The sequence below is a fragment of the Pseudophryne corroboree genome, chromosome 1 (assembly GCF_028390025.1).
Source record: "Pseudophryne corroboree isolate aPseCor3 chromosome 1, aPseCor3.hap2, whole genome shotgun sequence".
NCBI classification, from domain to species: domain Eukaryota; kingdom Metazoa; phylum Chordata; class Amphibia; order Anura; family Myobatrachidae; genus Pseudophryne; species Pseudophryne corroboree.
In genome coordinates this window covers 903,873,492-903,897,742 of record NC_086444.1, presented here as the reverse complement: position 1 = coordinate 903,897,742, position 24,251 = coordinate 903,873,492, and positions in this window count along the sequence as shown.

The window sequence follows — 24,251 nt, the reverse complement described above, 5'->3', positions numbered from 1 at the left end:
GACAACGTATACTGGTGGTCACTGTCAGCAAAACTCTGCACTGTACTCCTGCTATATAATACAGCTGCTCCCCAGTCCCCACAATTAAGCAGTGTGAGCACAGATATATGCAGCACACTGAGCACAGATATGGAGCGTTTTTTTCAGGCAGAGAACTGATAACTGGTGGTCACTGATCAGCAAAACTCTGCACTGTACTCCTCCTATATTATACAGCTGCTCCCCAGCCCTCCCCACAATTAAGCAATAGTGCACAGCACAATCAAGTTCAACAATAACGGAGAGGACGCCAGCCACGTCCTCTCCCTAACATTTCCAATGCACGCGTGAAAATGGCGGCGACGCGCCGCTGTTTATATAGAATCCGAATCTCGCGAGAATCCGACAGCGGGATGATGACGTTCGGGCGCGCTCGGGTTACCCGAGCCATACGGGAGAATCCGATTATGGCTCGGACCCATGTAAAAAGGGTGAAGTTCGGGGGGGTTCGGTTTCCGAGGAACCGAACCCGCTCATCACTAGTTTGAACCACTTAAAACGGTGGAGTTAAAATATCTCACGTGGAAAGTAGTCATTTTGTTAGCCTTGGCTTCGGCTAGGCGAGTGTCGGAATTGGCGGCTTTGTCTCATAAAAGCCCCTATCTAGTTTTCCATATGGATAGAGCGGAATTGCGGACCCGTCCTCAATTTTTGCCTAAGGTGGTGTCATCTTTTCATATGAACCAACCTATTGTGGTGCCTGTGGCTACACGAGACTTGGAGGATTCCGAGTCCCTTGATGTGGTCAGGGCTTTGAAAATTTACGTGGCCAGAACGGCTAGAGTCAGAAAAACAGAAGCACTGTTTGTCCTGTATGCAGCCAACAAGGTTGGCGCTCCTGCTTCAAAGCAGACTATTGCTCGCTGGATCTGTAACACGATTCAGCAGGCACATGCAACGGCTGGATTGCCGTTACCAAAATCGGTCAAGGCCCATTCCACTAGGAAGGTGGGCTCGTCTTGGGCGGCTGCCCGAGGGGTCTCAGCACTACAGCTGTGCTGAGTTGCTACTTGGTCGGGTTCAAACACCTTTGCAAAGTTCTATAAGTTTGATACCCTGGCTGAGGAGGACCTCCTGTTTACCCAATCGGTGCCGCAGAGTCATCTGCACTCTCCCGCCCGTTTGGGAGCTTTGGTATAATCCCCATGGTCCTTACGGAGTCCCCAGCATCCTCTAGGATGTAAGAGAAAATAAGATTTAAAACCTACCGGTAAATCTTTTTCTCGTAGTCTGTAGAGGATGCTGGGCGCCCGTCCCAAGTGCGGACTACTTCTGCAAGACTTGTATATAGTTTTGCTTACATAAGGGTTATGTTATTGTTTTCATTGGTCTCCGACTGATGCTATGTTGTTTTTTCATACTGTTAACTGGTTAGTTTATCACAGGTTATACGGTGTGAATGGTGTGGGCTGGTATTAATCTTGCCCTTGGTTTAACAAAAATCCTTTCCTCGTACTGTCCGTCTCCTCTGGGCACAGTTTCTCTAACTGAGTTCTGGAGGAGGGGCATAGAGGGAGGAGCCAGTGCACACCCATACCTAAAGTCTTTCTTAAAGTGTCCATGTCTCCTGCGGAGCCCGTCTATCCCCATGGTCCTTACGGAGTCCCCAGCATCCTCTACGGACTACGAGAAAAAGATTCACCGGTAGGTTTAAAATCTTATTTTTTATGCGACAAACAAAAGGTTTCTTTCAAGTGGGCTTTATGTAGCATGATTAGGTCCAGCCCTAAACATAATGTACAGAACATGCAGTGAAAATAGTAGCCACTAACGTTCTCCTAGCATTGATTTTTTTCTTTGTGCAGCTTACTTTTTAGAATAAATAAAGATGAATACACTGCTGTACAATAAATACCTTTAAATAAGCCATGGTGAAAGTCGAATCAATTTCTATTGTTTATTAAAAGTCATCTTAAAAAACCCTGCAATTTTAACAATGTTTGATGTATTTAAGCATACCTCCCAACTTCTTGGCTGTGGAAAGAGGGACTTTGGCGTGGCGTAGCCGCTTCCCGCCGGAAAAAAGTCCGTGACCTTGGGGAAAGGGGCGTGGCTTAGTGGGAGTGCTTCAATCTCGTGCCACGCCCCCTGGTTTTCGTCACTGAGGTGGCATGCCCAGTGCTCTGTGAGCTGCTGGCATGACCCCATTCCTTCCGTGACTAGTGAACAGACGCTGCTCGAGTGACAGAGTCTCCCAACTGCTGGATATTCCATGGTCAACTGTAAGTAATATTATTAAAAAGTGGAAGCATTTAGGAACAACAGTAACTAAGCCATGAATTGGAAAGACCATGTAAAATCACAGAGCGGGGTCAACAACTGCTAAGGCACATGGTAAAATTTGCGAACGCTCTGCTGATTCCATGGCTGAAGAGTTCCGACCTATCACTGGTATTAATGTAAGCACAAAAACTGTGTGGCGGGAACTTCATGGATTGGGTTTCCATGGCTGAGCAGCTGTATGCAAGCCTCACATCACTAAGTTCATGTCAAGTGTATGATGGAATGTTGTAAAGCACATCGACACTGGACTGCAGAGCAGTGGAAATGTGTTCTGTGGAGTAACGAATCGTTCTTCTCTGTTTGGCAGTCAGATGGGCTAGTCTGGTTGTGCAGATGCCGGGAGAATGTTACCTGCCAGACTGCATTGTGCCAATTTTGAAGTTTGGTGGAGAAGAGATAATGGCATGGGGCTGTTTGTCAGGGTTTGGCAGGGCCGTAACTAGGTGTGTACGGAGGGGGCACCGCACATAGCGCTGCAGGGTAGGGGGCGCAGTTGGTGGCACTTGTCAATTATCTGTTTTAATTACTTTCACTTTGAGCTTCCCCCCTTTTTGAAGCGCAGCATCTCCTGACCACCATTGTCTCTTACCCTGACCCCTTCTGTCTCTAATACCTATACAACATTCATGAACTCAACTTGAGATTTCTTTGGTATTCAGTCACACTGTCCTTTATTACATTTGAAGATGCTGATATACCCGGGATTTGAGTCCATTGCCTGAGGCATTGCAGTCAGACACTCTATTCATTGAGCTATCGACCCTTACATAGAAAGCTAGAGAATCCTAACTGTTTGAAGCTTACCTTGTACTTTGTGAAAAAATGATCAGCATTGCAGCTGAGCAGATCTATTAATTGTGTGACTGCAAGAGATTGGATGTGTGGCTGCACACTACATAGACCTGCTCAATTGCAATACTGATTATTTTTTTTTACAAAGTACCAGTAGCTTCATATAGTGTTCATAGTATTTATGCAGCATCAAATAGCTCAATGAGTAAGGTGTTTGGTTACAGTACAACAGGTTACAGCTCTGAATCCCGGGTATGGCAGTATATTGTAACTGAATATTAATGACAGGGCCGTAACTAGGTGTGTGCAGAAGGTGCATTGCCCACAGCACACTTGCCCTGTAGGCGCACCTTCTACATACACACTGAGTGGCCGCATATCCCTTCCGCTGACGGCTGCCCTCCCGCTCCCCTGTGCCTGGCACCCGCAGCAGCCCCAAGCTCCGACCAGCTGGAGCAGATGATCGCTGTGTAAAGTCAGCAGCAGCGCTGGACAGGATATCCCCCCTGTGCTGCTGCGCTCCTGCGGCCCGCCCCCTCTCTGTCTGTGAAGTGTACAGACAGAGGAGTCAGTTCTGTACAGGAGCCGGCAACAGCACAGGAAGAATGTAAACCTCACGTAAGTGCCTACACAGACACTATACTCTACACTATATTACACTTCACTTCACTTCACTACAGTACACTTCACTACAGTACACTACACTATACTACAATACATTCTACTACACTCTAAGGGCAGGGGGGGTGTAAGGGGGAATCTGCCTGCCGTAATGTTTAAAATGGGGACCCTGCCTGTTGTACTGCATATAAGGGGGACTCTGCCTGCCATAATGTGTAAAAGGGGGACCTATCCTGCCGTAATGTGTAAAAGGGGGAATCTGCCTGCCGTAATGTGTAAAAGGGGGACTCTGCCTGCCACAATGTGTAAAAGGGGGACCTATCCTGCCGTAATGTTAAAAGGGGGACTCTGGCTGCCGGAATGTGTAAAAGGGGGACTCTGCCTGCCGTAATATGTGTAAGTGGCACTACTGTGTGGCATATTATGAATTGGTATTATTTTGTTGCCATGCTTCTTCTCCATGAAGCCACACCCCTATATTTTTGGCACACGCCTACGGCACGATCTGGCCCTATTTTAAATATGCACACAGCGCTAAAATGTCTAGTTACGGCACTGGGGTTTAAACTAGGTGCCTTATCTCCAGTGAAGGACAATCTTAATGCTTCAGTATGCCAAGACATTTTGAACAATGCTATGCTTCCAACTTTGTGACAACAGTTTAGGGAAGGCCCTTTTCTATTCCATCATGACTGTGACCCAGTGTACAAAGCAAGGACTATAAAGACATGGTTTGATGAGTTTGGTGTGGAAGAACTTGAGAGGCCCCCATGGAGCTCTGACCTTAATCCCATCTAGCACCTTTGGGATGAACTGGAACGGAGATTGTGAGCAGGCCTTCTTATCCATCATCAGTGCCTGACCTCATAAATACTCTACAGAATGAATGGGCGCAAATTCTCACATAAATACTCCAAAAATCTTGTGGAAAGCCTTTCAAGAAGAGTGGAAGCTGTTATAGCTGCAAAAGGGGACCAACTCCATAATAAAGTATATGTATTTAAATACAATGTCATTACAGTCTCTGTTGGTGTAATGGTTAGGTGTCTGAATACTTTTGACCATACTGCATAGTGTACACACACATACTGTATATATATATATATATATATATATATATAAAATTTGTGTTTTGACCGCATTCACATCCACTTTAATCAATCTGTGGGGTGTTCCACTAAGGCAACAATAATATGTTTCCCAAATAAACAATCCGGAAAGGTAAATTTTGGCCAGAGAGAGGGCACTCACCAAAATTTTAAAAGTCCAATGTAGTTTTATTAGATTATTAGGTCATAGAAAAAGGGGTCTTTGTCAAGACAATCATAAGATTCATCATAAGAGCAGGCAGGCCAGAGGTGTACTGACACTGCCTCCCAGGCTCCATAAATACCTCACAACAATCAAGATAATTACTTAATTAGTCAGCAAGCTGAGTACTCAAATTAATAAAAACCAGTCACAGGGTTTTTAGATACAGAGTTATACATAATCATTTTTATAATAATCTATTTATCAATCTATACTGGTAGGGACAATAGTGTATACTAATCTAAACTAATATAAGTGTAACCCCACAATAAACATCACTGTTACCTTTGTATCTCATATGGATTGACTACAGCCACATACCAGCTTGGACTGGCCCACAGGGGTACAGGGGAAACCACTGGTGGGCCCCACTACCTGGGGCCCCACTTCCTGCTCTAAGGATCAGGTTCCAGACTGTGCACTTGAATTATACATTATACATATGTTATCTTATACTGGTCTATGTTGTATTTTCGACAGTGCATTGCTGTTATTAATCTGTCATTAATCTGGTACATTATCATGCATGCAGCAACTGAATTTACTGTATATATTTATGAAGAGGCCCAGACGTTGAACTCTCTAATGGTTTGTCATACCAATGAGGTGGCAGGCCACACCCCCTCTGCAGACTGGCCACACCCCTAAACATGGGTTCCTACCACTGCATTACCCAGGTGGGCCCTACAAGTCCCAGTCCGACACTGGCCACATACCCTATATACTTAAATACACATACTAACGGCACCACTGCACAGCAGCGCAATCAGAGGCCGGAGATCGTGGGAGCGCGTCATCATGATGAGAACTTCCACCATCAAGATTAACAGACAAAGCATTGCCTTAACAGCAGGGAAGGCAGTTTACTTAGCCACAAAAGGTAGCGGGAAGCATGTCATCACAATGCGTACTTCTGCCATCAAGACTCATAAACAAAGCATTGCTTTAACAGAAGGGGAACTGGCTTACTCACCCACTGGAACTAGCGGGGAGTGCGTCACCACGACGCGCACCTCCTATATTCAGTAGCAACATACAGTTGGAACCTCCATTTTCTTGGTTGTTTCTCCACCTAAACAAAGGTTTAGTCGTGCCTAGCGATAGCTTAGGTTGTTGAGTTTAATCACGGACAGGCGCATTGAGACACGACTACATAATCAGCATGCAATACACATCTCTATCACTGGGTGGCTAATGCTCCACTAATCCAGTACTTTGGAATGGTGGCGGATTGATCTACAAGCTCTTGCAAATGGTCGGTTACGAATGTACGTGCTGCATACTGTACACACAGACCAATGGTCAGATGGAGAGAGTAAAGAGAAATAAAGCTTATAGAGATGCAAACGAACGTGTTAAAACACTTGTCCTTTGCCGTGTTAGTGTATACAGACTCAGACGCAACAAGCAATACTGTAGTTTATATAGACGCAAATCATGATATACTGTAAAACGTGCTACAAACTATGGTCCATTAACGATAAATAACATTATGATGAAGCATCCAATATGAGCGTTCAAGTCCCCTACACAAAAACCAATGTGAAGGGATCACTGCTTACAGTACATTTACACATGAGCTTGTGCAGTTGTCATGAGCCGTCGTGTCCAAGGGGTGAGGTGTGCTACTTCCCATGCTAAGAGTCCCGGGTTCGATTCCCACAGTGCAAATACATGTTTATTTTTTTCTGACACTTTACTTTTGTTTGTTATTGTTGTTGAATCTATAGTAATATACCTTCACATTCAATAGACGCGTGCACACAGATTTTACATAAATCAAGACACAGCTGTAGGAGCATCACATTCCGCTATTTAAAATACACAGCGGCTATGGGGATAAGCGAGCTCCAAGCGCCGTACGGTACACATACAGTACAGTACACATACAGTAGCAGGCCAGACTCAATCACAGAGCGGGTTGACAAAATTGCTGCCTCTTATGACCTAGCGCCTCACGGAAGCCCACAACTGTATGGATTGAGGGATGGTATCAATATTGCAAGAATCAGGGCACTGTTGAAGGAGAGTCTGTATACATTAGTTAAAATACAGTACTGTATACTGTATACACAGCAGCAATGAGGTCCAGTAGAATGAGTAATTAATAAAAATAATATTTTTTCTGACACTTTATTACATTTTTTGTTTTATGGTAATCTACTGTAATAGTACCTTCACATACAATAGAAACATGCACACAGAATTTACATAAATGAGAACAAAGCTTCATAAGTTTCTAATTCCGCTATCTAAAATACACCCGTAGACATATCAATAAATTTAAAAATACAGTAGAGTATGCAGATGCAACTACAGTAAGTGTTCGAGCAACACTGTAGTTCATTTACGTTAGAGAATATGTGCTGTTCTGTATGAGAAGGGCTTGTGTCTGCACTTCTTATCAGCTTTTCATTTACTTACTATCTACATTAGTACTTTGTTGCCAATTTATTGTAAACCTGACCTCCCTGTCTGCCTGTGAAATGAGCATGGGGAAGGGGGGTGGGGGGAGGTGTTGGCTAAATACCATGTAATGCAGAAAGTATTCATTCTCTCATCTGCTGAAGCATCCAATATGAGCGTCCAAGTCCCTACACAAAAACCAATGTGAAGGATCACTGCTTATAGTATATTTACACATGAGCTTGTGCAGTTGTCATGAGCCGTTGTGTTCGAGGGGTGATGTGTGCTGCCTCCCATGCTAAGAGTCCCGGGTTCGGTTCCCACAGTGCAAATACATGTTTATTTTTTTCTGACACTACTTTTTTGTTGTTGAATCTATAGTAGTATACCTTCACATTCAATAGAAGCGCGCACACAGATTTTACATAAATCAAGTAGAGATGTGCAGCGGGCATTTTTCGTGTTTTGTGGTTTGGTTTTGGATTCGGTTCCGCGGTCGTGTTTTGGATTCGGACGCATTTTGGCAAAACCTCCCTTTCAAATTTTTGTCGGATTCGGGTGCGAATTGGATTTGGGTGTTTTTTTTCCAAAAAACCCTCAAAAACAGCTTAAATCATAGAATTTGGGGGTAATTTTGATCCTATAGTATTATTAACCTCAATAACCATAATTTCCACTCATTTCCAGTCTATTCTGAACCCCTCACACCTCACAATGTTATTTTTAGTCCTAAAATTTGCACCGAGGTCGCTGGATGACTAAGCTAAGCTACCCAAACACCTGGCCCATCTAGGAGTGGCACTGCAGTGTCAGACAGGATGGCACTTAAAAAAATAGTCCCCAAACAGCACATGATGCAAAGATAAATAAATAAAAAAAGAGGTGCAAGATGGAATTGTCCTTGGGCCCTCCCACCCACCCTTATGTTGTATAAACAGGACATGCACACTTTAACAAACCAATCATTTCAGTGACAGGGTCTGCCACATGACTGTGGCTGAAATGACTGGTTGGTTTGGGCCCCCACCAAAAAAGAAGCAATCAATCTCTCCTTGCACAAACTGGCTCTACAGAGGCAAGATGTCCACCTCATCCTCATCCCCCGATTCCTCACCCCTTTCACTGTGTACATCCTCCTCCTCACAGAGTATTAATTCGTCACCACTGGAATCCACCATCACAGGTCCCTGTGTACTTTCTGGAGGCAATTGCTGGTAAATGTCTCCACGGAGGAATTTATTATAATTCATTTTGATGAACATCATCTTCTCCACATTTTCTGGAAGTAACCTCCTACGCCAATCGCTACCAAGGTTGCCGGCTGCACTAAACACTCTTTCGGAGTACACACTGGAGGGGGGCAACTTAGGTAAAATAAAGCCAGTTTCTGCAAGGGCCTCCAAATTGCCTCCTTTTCCTGCCAGTATATGTACAGACTGTCTGACATGCCTACAGTGATGCTGTCACTCATATAATCCTCCACCATTCTTTCAATGGTGACAGAATCATATGCAGTGACAGTAGACATGTCAGTAATCGTTGGCATGTCCTTCAGTCCGGACCAGATGTCAGCACTTGCTCCTGACTGCCCTGCATCACTGCCAGTGGGGGGTTTTGGAAATTTTATCCTTTTTCTGGCAGCTCCAGTGGTGGTAGAAAATGAAGGAGGAGCTGTTGGCGAGTCACGTTCCGTTTGACTTGACAATTGTCTCACCAGCAGGTCTTTGAACATCTGCAGACTTGTGTCTGCCGGAAAGAGAGATACAATGTAGGCTTTAAACCTAGGATCGAGCACGGTGGCCAAAATGTAGTGCTCTGATTTCAACAGATTGACCACCCGTGAATCCTGGTTAAGCGAATGAAGGGCTCCATCCACAAGTCCCACATGCCTAGTGGAATCGCTCCATTTTAGCTCCTCCTTCAATCTCTCCAGCTGCTTCTGCAAAAGTCTGATGAGGGGAATGACCTGACTTAGGCTGGCAGTGTCTGAACTGACTTCACGTGTGGCAAGTTCAAAGGGTTGGAGAACCTTGCACAACATGGAAATCATTCTCCACTGCACTTGAGTCAGGTGCATTCCCCCTCCTTTGCCTATGTTGTAGGCAGATGTATAGGATTGAATGGCCTTTTGCTGCTCCTCTATCCTCTGAAGCATATAGAGGGTTGAATTCCACCTCGTTACCACCTCTTGCTTCAGCTGATGGCGGGGCAGGTTCAGGAGTGTTTGCTGGTGCTCCAGTCTTCGTCATGCGGTGGCTGAATGCTGAAAGTAGCCCGCAATTCTTCGGGCCAACAGCATCTCTTGCACGCCCCTGTCGTTTTTAAAAAAATGATGCACCACCAAATTCATTGTATGTGCAAAACATGGGACATGCTGGAATTTGCCCACATGTAATGCACGCACAATATTGGTGGCGTTGTCCGATGTCACAAATCCCCTGGAGAGTCCAATTGGGGTAAGCCAATCTGCGATGATGTTCCTCAGTTTCCGTAAGAGGTTGTCAGCTGTGTGCCTCTTATGGAAAGCGGTGATACAAAGTGTAGCCTGCCTAGGAACAAGTTGGAATTTACGAGATGCTGCTACTGGTGCCGCTGCTGCTGTTGTTGCTGCAGGAGGCAATGCATCTACCCAGTGGGCTGTCACAGTCATATAGTCCTTAGACTGCCCTGCTCCACTTGTCTACATGTCCGTGGTTAAGTGGACAGTGGGTACAACTGCATTTTTTAGGACACTGGTGACTCTTTTTCTGATGTCTGTGTACATTCTCGGTATCGCCTGCCTAGAGAAGTGGAACCTAGATGGGATTTGGTACCGGGGACACAATACCTCAAGCAATTCTCTAAGTCCCTGTGAACTAACGGCGGATACCGGACGCACGTCTAACACCAACATAGTTGTCAAGGCCTGAGTTATCCGCTTTGCAACAGGATAACTGCTGTGATATTTAAACTTCCTCACAAAGGACTGTTGGACAGTCAATTGCTTACTGGAAGTAGTACAAGTGGTCTTCCGACTTCTACTCTAAGATGACGACCGAGCCTAGCAGCAAAAACAGCAGCACCAGCAGCGCCAGCAGCAGTAGGCGTTCCACTCATGGATCCATCGGAAGAATCCCAGTTAGGAGAGGACTCATCAGACTTGCCAGTGACATGGCCTGCAGGACTATTGGCGTTCCTGTCTAAGGAGGAAATTGACATTGAGGTAGTTTGCAGGAGCTTGGGTACAAGAGTAAGAAGGGATTTAGTTGTCAGTGGACTGCTTCCGCTGTCACCCAAAGTTTTTGAACTTGTCAATGACTTCTGATGAATGCACTCTAGGTGACGTATAAGAGAGGATGTTCCTAGGTGGTTAACATCCTTACCCCTACTTATTACAGCTTGACAAAGGCAACACACGGCTTGACACCTGTTGTCCGCATTTCTGTTAAAATAATTCCACACCGATGAGGTGATTTTTTTTTGTATTTTGACCAGGCATGTCAATGGCTTTATTCATCCCACGGACAACAGGTGTCTCCCCGGGTGCCTGACTTAAACAAACTACCTCACCATCAGAATCCTCCTTGTCAATTTCCTCCTCAGTGCCAGCAACACCCATATCCTCATCCTGGTGTACTTCAACAGTGACATCTTCAATTTAAATATCAGGAACTGGACTGTGGGTACTCCTTCCAGCACTTGCAGGGGGCGTGTAAATGGTGGAAGGAGCCACCTCTTCCCGTCCAGTGTTGGGAAGGTCAGGCATCGCAACCGACACAATTGGACTCTCCTTGGGGATTTGTGATTTAGAAGAACGCACAGTTCTTTGCTGTGCTTTTGCAAGCTTAACTCTTTTCATTTTTCTAGCGGGAGGATGAGTACTTCCATCCTCATGTGAAACTGAACCACTAGCCATGAACATAGGCCAGGGCCTCAGCCGTTCCTTGCCACTCCGTGTCGTAAATGGCATATTGTCAACTTTACACTTCTCATCAGACGATTTTAATTTAGATTTTTGGATCATTTTACTGAACTTTTGTTTTTTGGATTTTACATGCTCTCTACTATGACATTGGGCATTGGCCTTGGCAGACAACGTTGATGGCATTTCATCGTCTCGGCCATGACTAGTGGCAGCAGCTTCAGCACTAGGTGGAAGTGGATCTTGATCTTTCCCTATTTTACCCTCCAAATTTTTGTTCTCCATTTTTTAATGTGTGGAATTATATGCCAGTAATATATCTGGAATTAGATGTCAGTATTGTCTGGAATTAGATACCACTAGATAGATACCAGATGCCACTGTGACTGGAATGATGATGACCTATGCACAGTGACAGGACACTACCACAGCACACTACAGCAGCAAGATGCAGCACAAGACACTTGACTTTTAGTAATGTACTGTATTATACTGAGCACCACAATGCAGCACAAGACAATGAGCAGTGATACCGAGCACTGATGAGGATACTAGAACTGACACAGAGCAGCAAGATGCAGCACTGGACTATTAGTAATGTACTGTAGTATACTGGTCACCACAATACAGCACAAGACAATGAGCAGTGATTCTTAGCATTGATGAGGATACTAGAACTGACAAAGAGCAGCAAGATGCAGCACTGGACTATTAGTAATGTACTGTAGTATACTGAGCACCACAATGCAGCACAAGACAATGAGCAGTGATACTGAGCACTGATGAGGATACTAGAACTGACACAGAGCAGCAAGATGCAGCACTGGACTATTAGTAATGTATTTTAGTATACTGGTCACCACAATGCAGCACAAGACAATGAGCAGTGACACTGAGCACTGATGAGGATATTAGAACTGACACAGAGCAGCAAGATGCAGCACTGGACTATTAGTAATGTACTGTAGTATACTGGTCACCACAATGCAGCACAAGACAATGAGCAGTGATACTGAGCACTGATGAGGATACTAGAACTGACACTGAGCAGCAAGATGCAGCACTGGACTATTGTACTGTAGTATACTGGTCACCACAATGCAGCACAAGACAATGAGCAGTGATACTGAGCACTGATGAGGATACTAGAACTGACACAGAGCAGCAAGATGCAGCACTGGACTATTAGTAATGTATTGTAGTATACTGGTCACCACAATGCAGCACAAGACAATGAGCAGTGATACGGAGCACTGATGAGGATACTAGAACTGACACAGAGCAGCAAGATGCAGCACTGGACTATTAGTAATGTACTGTAGTATACTGGTCACCACAATGCAGCACAAGACAGTGAGCAGTGATACTGAGCACTGATGAGGATACTAGAACTGACACAGAGCAGCAAGATGCAGCACTGGACTATTAGTAATGTACTGTAATATACTGGTAACCACAATGCAGCACAAGACAATGAGCAGTGATACTGAGCACTGATGAGGATTCTAGAACTGACACAGAGCAGCAAGATGCAGTACTGGACTATTAGTAATGTACTGTAGTATACTGGTCACCACAATGCAGCACAAGACAATGAGCAGTGATACTGAGCACTGATGAGGATACTAGAACTGACACTGAGCAGGAGAGACACACTACTAGTATTACTGAGCAGCAATAAGTAAGCACTGATACTGAGCACTGACATTGAGATTTCCACTGAGAGAACATAGCCATGTCCTCTCCACTCTCTCTACAATGCACGAGTGAAAATGGCGACGACGCGCTGCTCTTTATATGGAATCCGAATCTCATGAGTATCCGACAGTGGGATTATGATGATTTGCCTCGTTCAGGTTTTCCAAGTCAGGCGGGAATAACCGAGCCAGGCTCGGAACCGTGTTTGACACGTGGAGTTCGGTAGAGTTCGGTTCTCGGCGAACCGAACCCGCTCATCTCTAAAATCAAGACACAGCTGCAGGAGTGTCACATTCCGCTATTTAAAATACACAGCAGCTATGGGGATAAGCGAGCTTCAAGCGTCATATGGTACACATACTGGTTGACAAAATTGCTGCTGCTCGTGATCCAGCGCCTCACGGAAGCCCACAGCAACTGTCCAATCTATAACAACAGTCAGGCGGCACACAGATGAATAAACAGCCAACAGGCTGTTGTAAATTCAAAGTTTTGAAGCAGTTTACTTCGTCATCAGGTCGAAGCAAACTGCATCGAAGCATTGCATTTACAGCTGCCTGTTGCCTGTTTATTCTTTAGAGTGCCACCTGACTGTTGATATACAGTGTATATACTGTATATATATATATATATATATATAGTACACTGTACTGTACAGGTGTATACTGTATTGTGTATACCCTGTATACAGTATATATATATATATATATATACTGTGTGTGTATATATATATATATATATATATATACACTACTGTGTATATACTGTAATGTATATACAGTATAATGTATACAGTATATATACAGTGCAGTGTACTCTACATACAGGGTGCTGTAAAAATATATGCTGTACTGTACAATACATGTAAATGCATAATAAAATGAGTTGCATATTAGTGAACAACATTTTCTTATTTATGTAGGGATCATGGACAAGCAATTCTTTCAAGAATTTTTTTTTTATGAGGGATGTATGGTGCCATTCGTGAGTAAATATTACCCATCTCATCACAGGATATTCTAAGACAATGATCCTAAACACTCTGCCTCAGCCAAATTTATGGAAGAGAAAGGTATCAATTGGGAATGCACACCACCAGAGTGACTATTGTTTTAATACTGTACAAGTAAAATTTTGGATAGCACTCTAGTACTGTAAATGTTTTTTTTTGTTTAATGAACAGTACAATACTGTATGTTTTATTTTCTCTTTTAAACTTCATTAATTAACAAACATTTTTTTCTGTACTGTTTTTTTTAGATCACAATCCAATTGAATTAGTGTGGCCTCAATTGAAGAGATACATTAGGAGCATTGCGAAGCCAACAACAAAATAGCAGCTGTTGGGTGGTATGCAAAATTTTGGCTAGAAGTACTCACACCTGAACATTGTAATAATTATATAAATCACCTGTATAAAGTATTACCTGTTATAGTTGAAAGAAATGGTCAAGCCACAAATATGTAGTACTAAACTGTATTTTCTGTATAAAATTTTAATCAATGCATTATAAAAAATGTTTATAAAATTGTCTTTGAATATTGCGTAAGCTAATATACAATATTATACATTATACTATACAGTAGTACTGGTACTGATGTGTATAAACAGTTGTTTACAGTTTTATAAGTCCTGGGTAATAGAGTACTGTACATTTTTGATCAGTACAGTACATTAAATCTGATTTTGTAATAAAGACTTTTTTATATTTATATTGATGCTTTTCCAATAAATATTCCATTATACAGTATGATATGGTATGGTACATGGGGGTAAATGTACAGTATGATGTGTCGTTATGGGAGAGAAGTGTTATAAAACATAGAAACATACTGTACAGTACTGCACTGTAGAAACATACACTAGAATTTGACGGCAGATAAGAACCACTGTGTCCATCTAGTATGACTCTTTTTTTACAATATTTTTAGCGCAAACCTTATTTGATCCTAGCCCACCTTTCCATTCTCTGCTCCAAACTACAGTACAGTACTTACAGTACTGTATTCAGATTTTTAGTCTTTCTCGGTACAGTACTGTACTGCAAGCTCAGTGAGACAGTACAGTATTTCTAAAGTACAGTACAGTAACTCCTGAGGTTGCGGTGTATAATGAAGTACTGTATCACACCTTTACCGTAAGACTGTACAGTATCTTGATAATGATTTATGTACAGTAGCTTTACTGTACATTACTGTATTTACTGAGATGTATACTTTAGTTTGTGAACAAACACTAACAACAATAATTCGCTCATCCAATGGGTAATTGCCTTATAGGGCCTGATTGTATGCAAATGTAGCTTTCCTTGCGTCTTTGCTGCCGGTGTGTCTGAGGGGCAGATTGGGAAATAAAAGTAGCCCTGTACTATTATCTAGAAGTGTCCCAACATGAGCAGCACAAGAGGCACAGTATAACGTACTGTGAAGCCATGAATTGGGACAATGCAGTGTACTGAGTGTGGTGGGTGGGCCTCCTGTCATACAGTATATGGGCTGGGGCCACATGGCAAAACCTAAAATATGCCACACAGACACATTAGCCTACCAGGATTCTTCCTGGTGAGGCCTATGGCCTATCTCCCCTTGACTGTAACAATGTGTCATGCATGATGTCACAACTCGGAAGACATGTATTGTGACGTCAGCAGTGGTGCAAGTAGAAATATTTTCTTAGTGGTACTGAGTGGCAAAAAATGGGCGTGGTCACATGTTGTGAGGGGTTTGACCACATGCTGCTAGTGGGAGTGGCTACATGACACTAGCGGTGTGGCCACACAACAGCCAATTTTTTTGGAACCTGGAGGCAAGGCTAAAAATATATAGTAATGCCTCTAGTATTATAGAAATATATAGTGATACCTCCAGTATAATAGAAATATATAGTAATGCCCCCAATTTAATAACAATATATAGTAATGCCTCCATTATAACAGGAAAATATAGCCACTATCGCACTCCCAGTAACCCTGACAAAGTGGGAGGAACCGTCATGCTGCCAAGCACCATGGTCTTGTTGCTTTGTGGCACATTATAATTGTGGTAGTGGCAAAGTGTGTGGCAGGTGGTACTGCATACCCACTGCTAAATTCTTAAGGGTTCTCCGTACCCGAGCGTACCCGCATACTTGCACCGCTGGATGTCAGTCACTGGTGGACACAGCAGCCAGGTCTGGCAACAGCAGGGACAAAGGAGTATGCTTGTACCAGGCTCCCAAAGTCAGAGGGGCTATGCACCCTCAAGAATCTTGGACATTAGTTTCTCATACAGCACTGGTCCTGTATACAGTAACTTTGCTGTTTTAGAGTAACATGAATTCTAATAATCACCAATATCAAGAAATGTGATTTGTCTAAGCTGCGTACTGTACGGTACAGTATTTTTTTAGGTACTGTACGTTACTGTATTAATATTCAAGTCACAATTGTGCTTACATTTTTCAGTATAATACTGTATGTTACACAGTTATAAATGATGTGTGTATTTGTTTTTTATTATTTTATGCAATAAAAAAAGCATTTGAGAACTTTGCACAGTTGTACTGAATGCTTCCTTTATGCAGTGGAGGGTAATTCCTCTCCACACATATTCTGATGGTTCATACAGTACAGTAGTTGCCTACCCTCACGGATATTGCAGGAGTCTCCAAATTACAATTCTTATCTCCTAATCGCCTGCATCATACAGTACAGTACATTAATCAAATCTCTCAGAATGTTAACCGCAGCCTGGGTTACAACAAGGAATTTGTAAGGACAGTGATTTGCACCAGTCAATACAGGTACAGTATGACTGCTACTTTACAGTATTTGTGCAAAGCAGTCCTGACTCTAAGCAACCCCCTCCAAGCCACCCCCCTGCGGTAGAGAACACATCCTGTGTACCAGCAAGCTTCTTACTGTACTGTGCAGTATCTCAATGTCTGCTAATACTCGGAAGTGTGAGGTGCAAATGTATTATTAGTAAGACAGAAGGTACTGTACAAAGAAACAAACATTTTGATGGAAGATACTGTAAGAACCACTTGGACCATCTAGTCTTTAGTTAAACAGACAAAAAGACTTTGGACAAGGTTACTCTAAATTGCATTTGGAATGTAATGCATACAGTACAGATCTTTCCACACTGTACTGTACTGTACATACAGTACTGTCGCTGCTGTACAGTATCTACTTTATCCTGCCACGTACAGTATGGCATGGTTTGAAATCGCAGACTATAAGAGGATTTAAAGTGCAGTAGCCAGCCATGCTTTGTGATTTTTCTTAAGTTGCTTCTTTAATATGGTACTTTATACCAGTGCCGTAACTAGACATTTTAGCGCTGTGTGCAAGAAATGGCATCGCCCCCCCCCTCAACGTAAACTGGTAACATTTCGCGCCATAGGCGCGCGCAAAAAATATAGGGGTGTGGCTTCACGGGAAAGGGGTGTGGCCACAAAATAATACCAATTCTTATAATGGTGCACAGTAGTCTCCATTATTCAAATTACGCCGCACAGTAGCGCCGCTACACCAGGTAGAGTCCCCTTCTTACACATTACGGCAGACAGCATCCTCTTTTTACACATTACAGCAGACAGCGCCTCCTTTTTACACATTACGACAGACAGCGTCCCCTTTTTTTACACATTACAGCAGACAGCGTCCCCTTTTTTACACATTACGGCAGACAGCGTCCCCTTTTTACACATTACGGCAAACAGCGTCCCCCTTTTTTACACATTACGGCAGACAGAGTCCCCTTTTTTACACATTATGGCAGACAGCGTCCCTTTTTTACACATTACGGCAGACAGCGTCCCCTTTTTTACACATTACAGCAGACAGCGCCCCCTTTTTTACACATTACGGCAGACAGCGCCCCCTTTTTACACATTACGGCAGACAGCATCCCCTTTTTTACACATTACGGCAGACAGAGTCCCCTTTTTTACACATTACGGCAGACAGCGTCCACCTTTTACACGTTACGGCAGGATAGGTCCCCTTTTACACACTATGACAGGCAGAGTCCCCCTTTAACACAGTTCGGCAGGCAGATTCTCCCCCCCCCCACCCTTAGAGTGTAGTGTAGTGAAGTGTACTGTGGTGTAGTGTACTGTGGTGAAGTGTAGTGTAATATACTGTAGTGTAGTGTACTGTAGTGAAGTGTACTGTAATATAGTGTAGTGTAGTATATTGTAGTGTAGTGTCTGTGTAGGCACTTACGTGCTGTTACCAGCTCCTGACTCCTCCTGTCCACTTCACAGAACACAGGCGGGCGGCTTCCCCGGGACACGGGCGGGTGGCAGCTTCAGCAGCAGGACACAGTCGTGTGGGCGGCAGCAGCTACAGCCGGATGCAGGCGGTGCCGCCGTCAGTGTGACGCAGGCGGCGCCGCCACCTAAAACAGTGAATCTGCGGCCGTGCGGGTGTGATGCTCGATGGTGCGCCCTCAGTGCATTTGCGCTATGGGCAAGGCACCATCGGCACACACCTAGTTACGGCTCTGGGAAAGAGGGGAGGATAGGCAGTGGCAAGGCGGCTGAATCAGGAAGGTGTGATCTTGAAAGGGCCCCGTCCCCCCTCTCTCTGTTGTCACTACAATTCTTCTTAGGGGAGAGTGAAAGTGAGAAACCGAGGTTAACAGGGGAAGAGAGAGAGAAGGAGGGAGAGGAGCAAGAAAGAGAGGAAGAAAGAGAGGGGGGGGGGAATCAGGGATAGAAAGTGAGGGTTTCATTGGAAAAGATGGAATTAGAGAAAGAGAGCGAGGGTGTCAGGGAGAAATGGATGAGAGGGGAGAGAGAAGCAAGAGAGAGTGTCAGAATAGAGAGAGAGGAGCAAGATAGAGAGAGTATTATGGAGAGAAAGGCTAGGTCAGTCAGAGAGAGAAGGGGGGGGATAGGATCCAGCATTAGACAGTTACCATTGCCAACAACAGCACACAGCCACAAGTCTCTGATGGGGGCGTGCTCTTCACGGCATTAGGCTCCGCCCCCTAAATACCCGCGAATCGCGGCATTGTGTGTGTGTGGGGGGGATTGGTTCCAGCATAGAAGTCACCCCCCCCCTCCCCCTCTCCCCGGCTTGCATGTATAGAGAGGGGAGGGACAAGTCAGCCCACAGAGACCAATCATACCCAGGGCAGGATTGGGTAGGGGAAAGGTCCTCTCCTCTGGTGGACCGGATGGCCACTTCACGTCTTCACTAATTAAGTTCCGTCGGCCTGCCAGCGTGAGCGTACTAAATGAGTCAGGCTGACTCATTAGTACTTGGCTGCCTTGTATAATGCTGCGGGGACTTAACTGCAGCTTGCTCTGCCCCTGTTGTCTGTGCTGCAGCGTGATCGGAGCTGAGCTGAGAGCTCTGATCACAGCTGGTAGCCACAGCAGAGAGGCCGTCCTCCCGTCAGCGGCACACATATCCAATCATCTGTCCGCTTGGCTCAGCTACAACTTCAGTGAGAGGGGGGGGAGTCGGCGCTCCTCTCCTCGGGCAGAGCTGGCAGACGGCAGGTACTGGCCATTCCAATTTGGGAGGAGGTGAGGTGGCCTTCTGGTCCACCAGAGGAGAGAACCTTTCCCCTTCTCCATCCAGCTACAGTAAATGGCGGCGCTGGCTGGTGGGCTGTAGTGTTGAGTGGCCCGGCGGGTGCCTGCGGAGATTTTTCCGCCTCACAGCGAATGTGCTGTGTGCAGTGCCCCTCTTGCCCATACCTAGTTACGGCCCTGCTTTATACATATAGTATTCTACTGTATTATGGCAAACAAAATTGTTGGGTGTACAGTAGGCTGGTCTATAAATATACTGTACAGTAGGTCAGTTTCCAAAGAAACACTGTTCAGTACTGTACATCAGGGATGGGAAATCCTCAGTCCTCCAGCTGTTGTTGTACTAAACATCCCAGCAAGCCCTGCAACAGTTTAGCATGGCCAAATAGCAAAATAGCAAGGCATGCTGATACTGTATGTGTAGTTCCTTCAACAACAGCTGGAGGACCGAAGGTTCAGTGTACAGGGTGGGTGAATTAAAAATAAATAAATGGATCAGTAAAGAAAATGCTCCATGTACAGTACTGTACAGGACTGTACAGTCTTTTCCACAGGAAATACTGTATGTATTAGAGGTACTGTATACTGTATACACTAAATGTACAGTAAATGATTTTGTTTATTACAAACACACAAATGCATCCTATACGGAAATCTGCTGTACATAGCAGACTGCTTATGGTGACAGGACTCACTTACTGTATCCCCACCCATAGTCGTGGTGTATTTTAGATAGCGTAATGAGATGCTCGTGCAGCATTGCCCTGATTCATGTAAAACTTGTGTGCATACAGTATCTCTATTGAATGTAAAGTACAGTAACAGTACAGTACAGTACAGTATATTACAATAAGAAAAAAATAAAGTGTCAGGTAAAAAAAAGCCTCATGACAGATACACAAGCTCATGTCTAAATGTACAAATGTACTAAATGTCTAAAAGTAAGCAGTGATCCCTTGCCATTGGGTTTAGATTATGCCCTAATGGCTGTGGGACTTGGCCGTTCACATACTGTACTGTACTGTATTCCTGACTTCAATGGTCCATACTGTACTGTAGCGTAAACTCCTTGTTTTGCATATGTATAAACTATATTATTAATTGATCACTCTATGGAACCTCATTGCCCCTGTGTATGTTAGCTAGGGTATTGAGACGCTCCTTCAGCATTGCCCTGTAGTCTGCAAAACCTGTGCTGTCGCTCGCTCTGTAGCTTAGGGATTCCACGGGGCAAGGGATAATGGGCAGCAGCCATTTTGTCAACTTGCTATGCGATCGAGTCCGGTGTATCGTAATGTGCATAGAGCTCGCCTAGCCCTATCACCCCTGTGTATTTTAGCTAGGGTATTCAGACGCTCCTTCAGCATTGCCTTGTAGCCTGCAAAATCTATGCCGTTGCTCTCTCCATAGCTGAGCGCTGCCATGGAGTGGGTGGACTCGGGCAGTGGCCATTTTGTCAGTTTGCTATGCGTCAGTCGTGTCCGGTGTATCGTAATGTGCATAGAGCTCGCTTATCCCTATTGCCCCTGTGTTTTTTTTAGCTTGGGTATCCAGCCAGACGCTCCTTCAGCATTGCCCTGTAGCCTGCAAAACCTGTGCCATCGCTTGCTCCATAGCTGAGCGCTGCCACGAGGCGGGTGGACTTGGGTGGCGGCCATTTCGTCAGTTTGCTATGTGTCGGTCGAGTCCCGTGTATTGTAATGTGCTTAGAGCTCACTTGTCCCTATCGCCCCTGTGTATTTTAGCTAGGGTATTCAGACGCTCCTTCAGCATTGCCCTGTAGCCTGCATAATCTATGCCATTGCTTGCTCCATAGCTGAACACTGCCATGAGGCAGGGGGTCACGGGCGGTGGCCATTTTGGCAACTTGCAATGCGATCAAGTTTGGTGTATCGTAATGTGCACAGAGCTCGCTTATCCCTATTGCCCTGTGTATTTTAGCTAGGTTATTGTGACGCTCCTTCAGCATTGCCCTGTAACTTGAAAAACCTATGCAGTCGCTGGCTTGATAGCTGAGGGCTTTTCACGAGGCAAGGGGTCACAGATGGCAGCCATTTCAATCGAGTCTGGCCTGCTACAGAATTGTATGTGTACTGTACGGTATATAGAACCTTATCCTCATAGCCACTGTGTATTTTATAGTAGATACGCTCCTGCAGCTTTGCCCTGATTTATGTTAAACTTGTGTGCACACTTCTATTGAATGTGAAAGTATACAAAAAATAATAATAAAGTGTCAGGAAAAAAATAAACATGCATTCACACTTTGGGAATCGAACCCGGGACTCTAAGCATGGGAAGCGGCACACTTCACCACTCAGTCACATCACCAAATGACAGATGCATAAGCCCATTGGTTTTTATTATGCCGTAATGGCTATGGGATTTGGACGCTAACATATCCCTAACATCAATAGACCACACAGTACCTGTAACACATTCATTTGCGTCGTTTGCGTCTGCATACACTACTGGTTTTATTTGTTGATGTGTCTGCGGGACTTGGATGCTCACATATTCCTAACATAAATAGACTATACTGTGGCTTTATCACGTTCGTTTGCATCTGTATATACTGTACTTCTGTACTACTGTACTGTTTCCATCTGTACACTGTAATATACTGTATGACATACTGTAGCATATTGTAGCATAATGATATGCACCAGTAAAGAAGTTCTTACTATGTATTTCGGCATTGTATTTTAATGGAGATCACATGCATGCGCAATGGTGATTTTAAAAAGCAACATCTGGTGGATGATCGCAGGTATTACACTTAAAGGAAATGCCAAATGCCCTGTGCGCCTCCCTACAACTAGGCGCGCTTCCCTATGACTAGGCGTGCCTCTTTGCGCCCAGGCATGCTGCATATGCCCGATCGTGACTAACACCTCCTCTAGCCAAGATAACGGAGGCTCCATCTGTAAAGTGAGTTACCATGCCTCACATAAGCTTGCGTTTCAAATAAGTCCTGTGCGATCCAAGCAGCCCGCAGCACCTGGAGATGCCTCCTATCTCTATCCATCCTAATACTTACATGTATTGTAATAAAGAGCACTAAATCAGCGCTGACTATAATCAAATCAATATTATAACCTACTATTTACAATGGCATTATTGGAACCTGAGAAACATTACCCAGACAATGTACTATGTTGATCCTGATTGGACTGATATTGGTAGGCATCCTGAAATCAGATTAACACTACACCACCATTGTTTTCCAGTAAGTAATGAGTCACAGCTGTATTGAGTTTTTTTCATGGCCACATCCGCGTTCAGTATCCCAGCGTTCTGGATGCTGGTGGTCACATGACTCACCCAGGCATCACGAACTGAGAATACCGACACATTTGGGGAGTACGTAGGGTAACTCCCCCCGCCTCAATCCTAACCATCTCCTGGTGGTGGCTAGGGCTAAATTTTGGGAGATGGCTACTGTGGCTTACCACTCCCCTAATCTTAACGGTGTCGGGACCCAGCATCAGTTACATGACTGCTCACATTCCGACCACCGGAATGCTAAATACATCTCCCACATCCATCTTATCTCCAAAATTAGCATTCACCAGATATATGCCAGGACAAGTGATGACCACACAATTTTACATGAGGACAATATTTCCAATATAAAATGCAAGTCCCTAATAATAACAGACCTCAAATCAAATCAGTCATTTGCTTGTCAAAATCATTCCCTCCAAGGTGCTCAATCAGAACCTAATGCACTCCATAAGAATACACTGCCTCCACCATCTGCAGTGTGAATATCACACTGCAGCACTCGGCTCCTGTCACTGCAGAAGAGCTGGCACTTTGGTGTCACCTCTTCCGAGGGTGACACCCGGGCGCGAGCCTCACCCCCCGCAACCGGCTTGTGATGCCACTGCACATACCTCTAAAGCCAAGCTACTTAACCAAATGTGCCTTAGGAAAAGAACTACAATAAGCAGCAAAAGGGAACCAAGAAGCCCAAAAAACAAAACTGTAGCCAAGTCTCATACTGCCATGCAGGGCCGGCCCGCCCGTTACGTGGGGTATGCGCATGAGTAAGGCGCCACAGTGAGGAGGCCGCCGGCAGCATTGGACCACGCTCCCAGCCCATGCTGCATACCGCCAGCTCCGGCAGTGGCGGCTCCTGCGTGACAGTAGGCAGTATCAGGAGGCGGAGTATGCAGTACGGCTGTCAACACAGCTTGAAAAGTGTGCCGGAGCCCCCATTGCCACTGTGTTCTGTGCACCACTTTTGGTTGACATTGACATGGTCAACGTGAATCAATGGTAGAGACATGAAAATGGTCGAAACATGAAATGTCGACATATGAAAAGGTAGACATGAGTTTTTTTTTTTAAAAAAATCTTTTTGGGAACTTTTTCATATTTTACGTTCCACGTGGACTACGATTGGGAACGGTAACCTGTGCCGAGCGCAGCGGTAGCGGAGTGAGGCACCTTGCCCGATGCATGGCAAGCAAACTGAGCCATGCGAGGGGACGCGGTACACTAATTGGGGTTCCCTGTCACTTTACGCAGAAAACGACACCAAAAAAAGTAAAAACACTCACGTTGACCTTTTCATGTGTCGACCTTTCATGTGTTGACCATTTTAATAATAATAATTATAATAATAATTTTATTTATATAGTGCTCTTTCTCCAATAGGAC